Consider the following 12,227-nt stretch of genomic DNA (forward strand, 5'->3'; position numbering starts at 1 on the left):
TATTGCAGTCCGATTTCAGAACTGCTCCTAAGTCGATGGAAAAGAGAGTTGGGCTCAAATTCGGTTCAAATTACTCAAAAGCAGGGGGCTAATGAATTTTGGAGGTTGCCAGAAGAAAAGCTGGCACTTTTCACTTCGTAAGCGTACTGGCATGGAACAAGGACTTGAAACAGGGGCTCTAATCCAGGGTGCCTAGCACTAATCACCTGTAAGGCAACTTGAATACAAGCAGTCCCAAAGTTACAAATGAGTTCCATTCTTGAGAAAATGGAACTTTAAGTCAATATAAGTAAGTTGGCTTATGCACAGTCAGCCCTCCACCTTTGTGGAGGTTAGGGGCACAGGACCTCCATGAAAGTGGAGAAACCACTGGACCAGGTTGGATGAAGCTTTGTCCCAAACCTCTTTGGCTGTTTGGTCCTCTCTTTCCCCAATTGAATGTTGATCATATGAACTGCAATGCTTCTGCAGAAAGCCTCAGCAATGTGAGGACCAGAAGGAAGCAACCTTCAGCACCTGGGAGAATATTTCCATCCTTGAGACATTGTCCTGGATGAAACCCTCAGGGTTTGCCATGGCTATTCACAAAAAGCAGAAGCATTAATGGGAAATTTGAAAGGAAACAGTTAGAGGTTCCCACTTTTCTTCAAAGCTATCTCTGATGGCTGTCAAAAAATTATAAAAATAGTTTTGAAATTAAGTTGGGGAGATCTCTACTGTCTTGACAGGGAGCAAGGGGGCACCCTTCGCTTAGGAGCATAGTCCTAAACTTATATTAAGAACAAGGCACCTCCAAGAAACATGATCAGTGATCACTGACAGATCTTAATGCAGAAGGCTCCGAGTCCTTCTGATGGCTCTGAGTCCACAGAACTGCATACCTGATCTAGTGCATAGAGGATCTCTTGTGTGGTTTGTCTTTCGGTTATTTCGCAGATGCGTATTTGCAAAAAGCCATGGGCCTCCGGGAGTTCCAAGGCAGCTCTCCCTTTACAGAGACACTTGCAGAGGGGTTAATATCTTGCGTGGATTGGCAAATCTTACATGGTGGCTTGCGCAGGACATGGTTTCTTGGAAGTAAGTTCTGTTGAATTTCAGTCGTGTTTATTTCTAAGTAAACATGGATGAGGATTGCGGAGGAAACTGCCGTTCCTTCTGCGAAGCGAAGCTCTTTCGAACAACATACTGATCTTTTTTGCCTTAATGTTAACCTTCTGATTAAGTGTTTTAATGACTGTTGCGGACTCAAGATCAGACACTGCATGACTTTTCTTTTTGGGTAAAAGCACCAGTACCTTCCTTTTCTCCTGATTTGGATCATGTTCGTGGCAAAGGGATTTTATTGAGGCAGAGTAACTGGCTGGCCCTGGGGACTACCAGCCTTGGCTTGTGAGGGCTGGGGCGTCATTTGCCGCTGAACCTCATGGAGCAAACTGTCTTGGGCCAACCCTGCAGGCCATGGCACCTCCTCTCTGTTTAGTTGCTGCTAAAAGGTTGCATTTTATCAGCATGCTTTATATTTATTATTATTACTACTACTACTACTACTATTATTATTTTGCATTTATATACCACCCTAGTAGCCCAGAGGGATCTCTGGGTGGTTTACAAACATTAAAACGACCAATCCTAAACAAATAAATAAATTGGCTATACCACGACAGTATAAAATACATAGTTAAAATGAGTTAATTAAATAAATAAATATAGCATTAAAATTAACTAACTTTAAAATATTGGTTAAATAAAAAGGTCTTGACCTGGCACCAAAAAGCGTATAATGACAGCACCAGGCAGACCTCTCTAGAACCTCTCTTATATATTCCTCATTGATTCTGCAGGAAGAATCTTATATGTTTAATATAAATACAATAGAATGTAGTTTATGGTGAAGTTGCAGCTTGAAACACATTCCGCAATATTTACTGTCCGGATCTGAACCCTAGCCTTCCCCAGCCTGTGTGAAACTACAAGTCCCATCATCTCTGCCAGCTATGCTTGTTGGGGATGATGGGTGTCATAGTTCCACTCATCTGGAGGGCACATAATCGGGCAAGGTGATATAAGTGGTTAGTGAGCGAGAAGAGGATGGAAGGAACATTAATGTTTCTATAACAAAAGGGTGTACAGACACCCACACCATTTTTAGGAAAAAGAATGATTCTCCCCCCCCCCCCCCCACACACACACACTCTGCACAATCTCTATCAAAACGTATGTGCACACAAGTCCCTCTCCCAACATCCTTCCTGGTGAACAGGGAGCAGCTGTATTGCACTGCTGGGCAGATGAAAAACACCTAGAACTCCGTGTCATGTGATTCACCTGGAAATCGCGCAGTGCGAGTGCGTGCACAGGTGTTGTAGCTGTGCCCCTTCCAGGGAGAGCCCCAGTGGGGCGGAGGGCAAGATGCGTCCCCACGACACACGTTCCACATCCAGGCACTGAGCTAGCCTGGCCGCTGCTGCTTATTTCAGCCCTCGCAACTGGGCAATGCCCCCCTGAAGGCAGCCGCTTGCTTAGGGGGTGCAGGGCAGGCCATGCCTCCCCCCACCATTCCTGTGCTCCAAGCCCCAGAGTTGCTCCTCACCCCAGCGGCATTTGCCCCCCGAGAGAGCCACTTCATGCTGCCTAACATCAGGGCCAGTTCTGCCTCTCTCCCCTCTGTTCTGGAACCCCCTTAGGGTGCAGTCTGTGTGTTCAGAGGCAGAACGGACCTGAAAGCTCCCAGCACCCCCCCCCCCCCCCCCCCACCAGCCATGTGGGCAGCTGCAGGGCTTTTTTCTGCCTAAGCAAACTGGCAGGGTCTGGAGCACACTGCCCTAGTCAGCGCAGGACTAGGGCCCTGACTGCCGGCAGCCCTCTGGCTCAACGAGCACCAGCTGGGAGACCGGGCTGAAGAGCTGCATAAGGGCAGGCGATTCTGCTTCAGCAATGTTCTCACTGGCTTGCTGCGGGGATCCCTGCTGCCTGCATTCCTGCTGGTGGACCAGCGTTGCCTCCTGACTTGCCGATCCTGGATCCTTCCTTGCTCTCAGGTACCAGTTCTGGCCTGTTCTGACTATGATCTTGCTCCCCAGCCAGCCTCTGCTCTGACTTCCTGGACTAGTCACTGGACTGGGGATTCGACTGGACTTATAACATGTTGCTTGGGTCCTGCTACTCTGTCCTTTCTCCACCTGCCAAGGCCCCAGAGCCGAATCCATGCATACGGTTGCACCTTTCCTCTCCTTTAGGGCTTCTGGGGTGATTGTTCCTCTGTTCCCCTTTGTGGCTTCAGCATATTTATTAGATTTTTATCCCGCCTTTTTTCTTTTTAAAGAACTCAGAGCAGCTCGCATCTTCCTCCTGCTCTCAGAGGATAGGCTGTTGGATGCCTAGGTGTTCACCTTTTATGGTTCTGCTCAACCCAAATTCTTCACATACCTGTTCACGTTGTGTGAATGCACATTCTGTGAAGGGTGCGAGAGCCAGATTCTGGGGGATGAGGAACCTGAGCTTAGCCATGGCTTGTAAAGCGGAGCCTTTACAGGAAGCTGTGGGCTTCTGTGGAAGATGGGAATCCTCTTTGGAAGAACTGAGAGTTCGTGGGAATCTCAGCTGCTGTTCTGTGGGGGCCTGTAGAGCTTTTTTGTGTGTGGGGGGGCACTTGGCATGCCTGGAAATTATCAGATGGCTTGTAGTGGAACATGGATCTTTCCTCCAAAAAGATAATGTAGCTGCATGCGTTTGGCAGGCAGTCTTCACATTCTCCACCAGCTACTTAGGGATGGTTGCAAAAACACGGGCCAGCTCCAGGTTTTGGAGAGCCCTTGGGCAAGGTGGCCCCCAGGGCCCCCTCCTGCAGCAAGTCCGCCTTCTAACCGCCACAGGCACCAGCTGCTCTCGCTCCTTCACTCTTCCTCACCGTTGCAACCACTTGCTTCATGGGAAGGCCGAGCAGCGTCCAGAAGCAGAAAGGGGCAGCACCTGCTCCTCTTCCTCAGAACCGCCCTGGTCTGCATCAGACCGAGAGGCAGGCAGTGAAGAGGAGGGCGGCTCGGGGGAGTTGTCTCGCCACCGGCCCCTCTGTGCTGTGCATTCTGGGCAGGTGTCCGACCAGGTGGTGCTTGATGCCAGACGTGGCGAGTGACGAGCGCTAGATGGATTCTCCATGGAGAGGTCATTTTCAAAAGTGCCAGTTGCCTCCCCTAAAAAGGACACACAAGCCAGCTTGGGGTCACCAATCTTGAGGTTTCTGCATGCACAGGCTTTGGGTAATGTCGGGCGTCTCCCCGGGATTTTATCTGAGCGTCGCAACCCTTTGCGGAGATTCTAAACCTGAGATTAGGGCCCGCCTGGCTCGCTTTGACGCAGATGCCTCTGCTCACTTTTGTGGAGTCTGTGGACAAGTGTGATGCTGCGTGACTGGAGGGGATGCTTCTGCGTCGGCCACTGCCGCTACAGGCCTGTCACAGTGGTAGGGGAGCTCTGCTCATTGCGCTGGGAACTCAGCTCTTCCTGGGCTCAGGTTAATGGTCTTCAGATGCTTTGGCCTACAACTCCCATCGCCCTGTACTATTGGCTATGCTGGCGAGGACTGATACCAACTCCTTAGCCCTGCCCTGTGGTTGCTGCACGCTATGCCCCCTTGCTGTCGCTTTATTGCTTCCCTTTCGGCTGACATGGCACAACAACGCACCTCATGCATCACAGTGGTAAGAGGCACCCTCTGACTCTTCCCCGCTTCCTTTTTCTGTGTGATACTGGGGCTTACCTGGATCATGTCCTGCTTTACCTGTCCAGGATGGGAATTTAATCTGGCCTAACTTCTTTCCAAACCATTCGTTTGCTTGTTAGTAATTTACACTTTGGAACCCTCGAGTGTGCAATGATGTACAATGTACACCAGCAAAATGTTCTTATGTGTCTCCCAGATTGCAGGGGGATTAAAAATGTTGAAGTTGACATTCTCAAGTCCTTTGGTAGGGGGCGCCACTGGACTTCATTGAAGTAGCTTGTTCACTCATTCTAAGACCACCTTGATTGTAATACACGGTGTTCTGCTTTCTGCTCTGCGAAATGGTGGCAGTGGAGGATATATGTAAAAACAGGCTGGAGTTCACAGCAACTGGTGGCCCTTGAGACAAAACCGGCTCCCTAAAGCCCAACTGGTTGCTCCCACACTCTTGTCTCTTTGTAGGCAATCGGCAGCTCTTGCTCTGGGTTTTCTTTGAAGGCCATTTTGTGTGGAGGGACTTTCCATTACCCTAAGCCAACGCTAATCTCAAAGCAGCCATTCAGCAGTAGTTGCTGAGCAGGGAGTGTCTGTGGTATTTGAAGGGCATCAGGGCTACTAGCTTCTATTCATTTCTGGGATGCAAGAGGGAAGTAGCTGGTTGTGGCTGAATGCCAGAATTAAAGATTGCTGAGTTGTCCCCTTTGTTCAGACAGGGGAAAGCCTCTAGGTTTAGACATGGGAGCAGAATAATTCCATGACGAGACTATTCCGCTTGTGCATTAACATAATTTTAACATCAATGGTATTCATCTGCAACATTTTTGCGCATTAGAAGCCAGCCCTTCCAGGCTCGCTGAATTTTCCCAGCAGATTCCCAGCATACAGGTTTTGAGTCCTGTGGCCTCTGCTTCGACTTGAGACACAGCATTGAGTTCAAGGAAACCATGGATTTAATATAAACAAACCACTCTCTTTTGTTACAAAGAATTGCAAACCAATCGCAGTCAATCTTTTTGCAACTCAGAATTCCTTTTTCCAGGTTGATGGGGCTGGTTTTCCATTAGGTCTCCCCCCCCCCCCCCGCATTTGCTGTTTGGCCAGTGGAAAGATGCACTTTTGGCTATTTCGCTCACCCCACCATGGTTCATGAGACGTGAGGCTGTCAGTGGTATGCTACAGAAGGCATAATCTGACACACCAACATACGAGGTTTTTGCTGGAATATATACATTAAAGAAAGAGAGGGAAAAGGAGTGGGCTGGTTTCTTAGAAGCACTAATTTTTTTTAGAACCACTTAAATGTTTTGAGGCCTTCCTTGTGTGACAAAATGGAAGGCAGAATGTTTGTGCAAAGTTAAATGAAAAGCAAAGTGAGAAACTGTTTCCGATGACATTGCTGCATGCTAGGCTGGTTGTGTACGAAAGAGCTGTCGGCCCTTGCCTTCTGCGGAAGCATGAATTGAAGCTTTATGGGTACATACAAAGGAGCAGCCCTTTCACCTGTGGGTTGGGAGGACCAGCACAGCAGACAGTGTGGTTGAATTCACACACACCCGTGTGCCCACACACACACACACACACACACACACACACACACACACACACACACACACACAGCACACATTTGTAAGCTATGGCTCTCAAATTAACTGAATAGTTAATTCATCCTGCTTTCCTAGTTTAAGATGATTGGAGGAGAGGTTTGCAATTTTGGGGGTTTTATGTTGCAGTAAAATGGTGCATTTCTTGGCTATGTTTCCAGGCTGTGATCCTGACTTGTGGCATAGAACATGCTTCTTGTCTCCCCCCACCCCCGGCTGCTGCCCGGAAACTAATAGAATCGGTATTTTTCCACTGAACAAAAATTCTGTGTGTTGTCCTTCAGTGGCTAGCATACCATGTAACACTAGAATAAAACACATTCTCTGAAATATCCGGAATCCTCCGTATGTATAACTTACAGAGCTTTTAATTGCTGTTTACATAACCTGTGAGTATAAAACAAACATGATTCTTCAGATATCTAAGGCAACAATTACCATTCCAGTTTCCTATTAGATACGTGCGACAGTTCCTAATTTTTCCTTTTTTGCTTCCTGAAATGCTTCCTCTGAGCACCTTGTTTCTCAATGAAATTTTCATGTGTGATTCCTTCAGTTCTCAAGATTAGTTTTTTGACAACTTTAATTTTTGCTTAGGCTGCTTCCAATTTTCATTTTGTATAGAACACTAAATTAATGAATGAAAATAAGGGCTGCCTGGAATAACTATTTTTTTAGTTTCAGTATGTACCAAAATCACATGTGGTGTGGATTCTATAAAATTATCGTTACAAGATTTTGGAAATATTATGTACACCTAATGTCTATTGTTCATAAAGAATCCAAAATTAGAACATTGTATTATGTTAGACTACTGATCTTAGCAACTTGAATAAGCAAGCAGTGATGTGTTCTTTAAAATGTTTAATTGTAAAATACTGACTACACACATAATGACAGCACTGTGGTGAATATTTTGTATATTATTCACTTTAACTATTTTGCAAATGAGAATTAATTCCTAGTTTTTCGGAGAACTTAATAGAAATGAACATGGCAATATATGTTGTGCAATGGAGCTGACCATCATTTACCTGATGCCTAAAAATTTCAATGCACAGGCAAAGTATCACAATCTAAAGCTACATACTACCTGCTTAGGTCTAATTCTTAATTTCCGTTGGTCACAAAAGCTTCAGAATGGTCATAAGCTTTAAAGAGTGAAATTATAGTTATAACTAAATTGTAACTACTTCTCCTATTTCTTAATTTTACATTGTAAATATATTTCACATAAAAAGGAATTTCATTGCACATTTTAAAAAAGTTAATTTAAAGTTAGATGGCTTACAATACATTTCAGCTGTATTTATGTACATTTATATACCTAAATGAATTTGGTAATTCATCTTAGCTATCCAGTGTTATAAAAATGCGGCCTTCATGTATGCAGATCATTTTGCATTTCAAGGATCAGTTTAAAATTTTCTTTCTTATTCTATTTTATGTAATACTCTATGTGATTTCTGTATGAATGCATATGAAAAATACTATGTATTTCGACTAGGCATTTAAAAACTGCTGAGTTTAAACCCATTCTATCTGATCTATAGCACAATGTTCTTAAATCTTTTACATATAATACTGAAAATTAATCAAACAACTTTAAATGTAACATAGAAACTTCTAAATTTTATACTGTTATATGTATAAAACCTGTCTTTAAATTATTAAGCACAATCTCTATTTTTCATTATGCAATTTGGTCACTCATTTTCTGCAAAAATACATTCACTTATGCAAAATATTTAACTAGTTTTACATATGATTTAAATATGTAGCAACATGGAGTATCTTATAGAATTTACTTTACAGATCAGTGCTTAACAATCTATAGCATTTGGTTCCTTTGCATATCATGTTATTTTTAATAACTTTTACATGGAACATTTTTGCATATTGAGCACAACATCCTTTATATTAAAGAAAATCGCAAAATTATCTGCCATTCAATATGAACGAATTATTTATTATATAGAGTCATTTTCCCTATGAGTGATATTCACTTTTTACTGACAGTATCTAAAGGTATTTAGTGTCGCTATTTTTGCAACTGGAATAATTAAGTCTTTTGTTGCATTTGAGAGAGAGCATTTTTACTCAGAATTTTAGTATTTGTAAGATATTAAACTGCTCAGATTATCCATAGTTATGACACATTCTTATTTTCTACATAATTTAAATTCTAAGTGCCATGCAAGAACTTAAAATTCAAGGGCATTATACTTCAGATGTGATTCATGTATTATGAAAGCTTTTAATATTACTACCAAAATTCCTAATGATTTTCAAGTGGTACTATGAATTACAAATATTCATTTTATATAATTAACTGTTTTGCATATTATAGTTTAGTGTATATGACTATCTTGTCTAGAATTTTGGTACATAAGCCTTTCACTTCTAAAATGTCCAATATTTAATAAACTGAAATTTACATATTTTATTATTTGTGCTCGCTATTCCTTTATTATTCCATTAATTGCTTTTAATTCTAAACATCCTCTTCACACAGCCTTTTATCATAATTTTACATTTCTTCTTCAGTATCTGTTGCATATATCTGTAGTCGATCATGCTAAGTGGAGTTTACTAAAGTGAAATCACCTTTTATTATAACTTTGCATATAATTTAAAAGAATACCTATTTTTTTAAAGTCTCACTTTCCAACTGTTGCCTTCACTTCCTCAAAATATTAATCAGATACATTCCACCTCCCAAGCTGTACAGTATATTTGCCCAGAAGGACCAATGTTCAATTCTGAATATGTATTATATAAAAGTGTTTCCATCACTTTACAGTGCCATTGTCCTGACTACCAGAACATGTCCCCTTTGTGAAAGACCAGATAGACCTGGTTAATGGAAATGGAAAATATTCTAAGTAGATGAAAGCAATGGATGCAGGGGAAACTTGCACATAGTTTCAGAGCATTAACACTCTTATACATAATCAGTAAAAGTATGAACTAGCAAGAGAATTTACAAAGACTGATTTTAGTGCAAACAAAGGTGTTTACACACACTTCACTGTGACACATGAATTGCATACTACTCACTCTCTCACATGAACACTCACAAAACCTTGTTACCCCAGAATCCTAAGTATGAAAATACAATCTTGCCCTCCTGTCTTGTTCTTTTAGTACCCCTTGTTTTCCTTCCATTCTTAAACCCCGGGGGGACCCACATCTTGTTTCTAGTATTCCTGGAACTTTCCCTGTAATCCCACCCCATGTTTTTTCACCCACCCCAAATCTTAGCTAATACTCTCTTGTATCCTAAAGTTTGCTAATACCTCTCTTATGCCTCAAGCTTTGATTCTTCCCTTCCCCACACTTTAAAGACATCAAATCCTAAGTCTCCCCCCTTTTCCCTATTGCCCCTTCCCCCATACTTTCCCCTCCACAGCCCAGTGAAGTCGTCTCTAGGCATTTTGTCCCCAATTCCCCTTCCAAACGCCCTCTCTTCCTTCCCTTTCCTCAGTAGTTTAATTTTGAAACTGCCTCCGCTTCCTAAAATTCGGGGGCTCCTCTTATTTCTGCCCTCTCCTCTGCTCCCCCCCTCCAATCAGGGCTCCCGTTCACGCGCGCCCCATCTCCATCCCCATCTGCTGTTGCTGCCCTGAGCATCTTTCATCCTGGTGCTGATGCTGATGCATCTTTCTCGTTGCCTGGGCAACCGTCGCCAGGAATGGGGAGGGGGGAATGATGGAGAGAATCCAGCGCGCGCTCTGGCTCGCGCTCTGACTGCTGCCGCCGCCGCCGCCGCCGCTTCTGCTGCTGCTGCTGCTTCCCCCTCAGCCCTTGTGTATCTGGGCTGCACCCATGCGCGCATGGAGGAGTCAGCTTGCGCCCACCGATGGAAGCAGAGGTAGGTGCAGTCTCTATGCAATCCCCCCCACCCCGCCTCCTCCTCCCTGTCTCCTTCCCTCTCTCTCCCATTTAAAAATCTTTAAAACTTTGCATATTAATATCTGCGCTTTGCATAAATCTCACCCGCTCTTTATTGATTGCAAAATGCTTAATGCAGCAGCTGCTCTATTGCACACACACAGACACACGCACACGCACAAGGCAGTCTATTCCTTTCTCTCTCTTCGTCTCTCAACACAGCAGCTGCAATTGTTCCTTCCAAGAGCTTTCTTTTTTCTCTCTCTGGCATTTTTTTTCGGTGGTGTCTGTGGCTCAACCTTTAAGGAAAGGGACAAAAAATTGCAAAGAGGGAAAAAATAACGGAGATATGCATATATAAAAATGCAATTTTAAAAACTAAATAAAACGCAAAAAAATACAGACGTGCTTTTAAAAGGCATTTTTATTCTTTGCAAAGAGGAGGTGTTTTTGCAATGGTAAAAATGGTATTTGCTGGCTGATCTTTTGCAAATGGCTTTGTGCATTGAGCGAAGGTGTTTTCTTTTTCTTAAAAATTGTTGCATGGACAAAACATAACATCAGAAGACGGGGAAAAGCTGTAGAGGATTTTCTATAATTGTCTCTCTGCTTTTGGTGGCGGTGGCTCGGCTTTTGATGCGCTGGCGATGGAAGAAAGAAGGGAGGGGAGAAAAGGAGGAATAGATAGAAGGAACCGGAGATGGGGTGGTAGTGTCTCCGGCATTTATGATTTTGCCAAGCGGGCATTTATGGCTCGTTAAATGGGTTTGCAATATTTGGATTCTCCCCCACCCTGAAGAGCGGGTCAGCAACTATGCATTATTGGGGGCTGCTCTAAATCCCCAGGACTGGCTGTTTTTATTGGGTTATGAGTGTGTATGTGGATTTCCTCTCTTAATAAACACAAGTTGCTTAATGGGGAAAAGAAGATGAAATTGTTTGGATTGTCCGGAGAGCCGGTGGGGAGGGAGCTGGGGGGAAGGTGCAATGGCCGAGGCAAGGAAGGGAGCTCGAGGCAACGAGAACTGGACTCTTCTTTTGTCCATGGAGGGGGTGGGGGTGGAGAAGAGCAGAAGGGAGGAAAGGATGTTATTAATAATTATTAGCAGCCCATGGCAGCTATTGTTGGGAGGGGAAGATATTACCGGGGTCTGGAAAGGCGCAGGGGAGCTGTGGGGCAGTGTGGGTGGGTGAAGAGGTCATGTACTGACCGGGCTGCGTTTGGGGGGGGGGGGGGGAAGGGGACCATATTAAGAGAAGGTGCGAAGAGGTTGAGAACGGGGTTTGAGGCAGGGGAGGAGAGGCAGGTAATGAAAGAGAAAGGGTAGCAAGAGGCAGGGGGGCTGGTACCCATTCGGTGGGGCAGTGAGATACGGGGGTAGTTAGGAGCAGCTGAATTGAGAGAGGCAGAATCTGGGGGGGGGGGGTGGTTCTGGGCTCGAAGGGGGGGGGGGGGGGAGAGCAGCCTACATCCCTCTAAGCATAGGAGGAAAAAGATACGGGGTGTGGCTTTACCTCCAGCCTTCCTGAACCCCAAATTCAGGCTCTCCTCCAAGCCAAACTGTCTGCTCTCTACATCTCCGCATACTCTGGTGCTATTCTTACCGCTTGAGTATTTGCATTAGAGAGTGCGAGATAAACAGAGTCAGTGAGTTGGGGAATGTGTGCTTCTGTTTTCCTATGCATGTGTCTCAGATCCTAGCTTCGCCTTGTTAAGTCTTTGTTGGTACTGGAATCTCCTGTTACTTGGAGTTCTTCAGGAGTCAAAGAAAGTACTAGCTGGACCTTGCTGAGGGGGGGAATACTGAGGGGTGTGTCTGTCATGGGTTGGCCATGATGGGATGTTACTATGGGGAAGTTGGGACCACTGTGTATATGCTGCAAAGGCCCCCTACTGAGCTGGTCCTGGCAGGTGGGCACCTGCGGTAGTAAAAGTTCCTACTGCTTGAGTATTTAGCACTGAACTTCCCTGGTTCGTGGTTAGTATGTTAATTTCAGAAAGTATAGTTTTA

Source organism: Varanus komodoensis, unplaced genomic scaffold, assembly GCF_004798865.1.
Source record: "Varanus komodoensis strain SLA01 unplaced genomic scaffold, ASM479886v1 scaffold29_1, whole genome shotgun sequence".
In the NCBI taxonomy this organism is placed as follows: domain Eukaryota; kingdom Metazoa; phylum Chordata; class Lepidosauria; order Squamata; family Varanidae; genus Varanus; species Varanus komodoensis.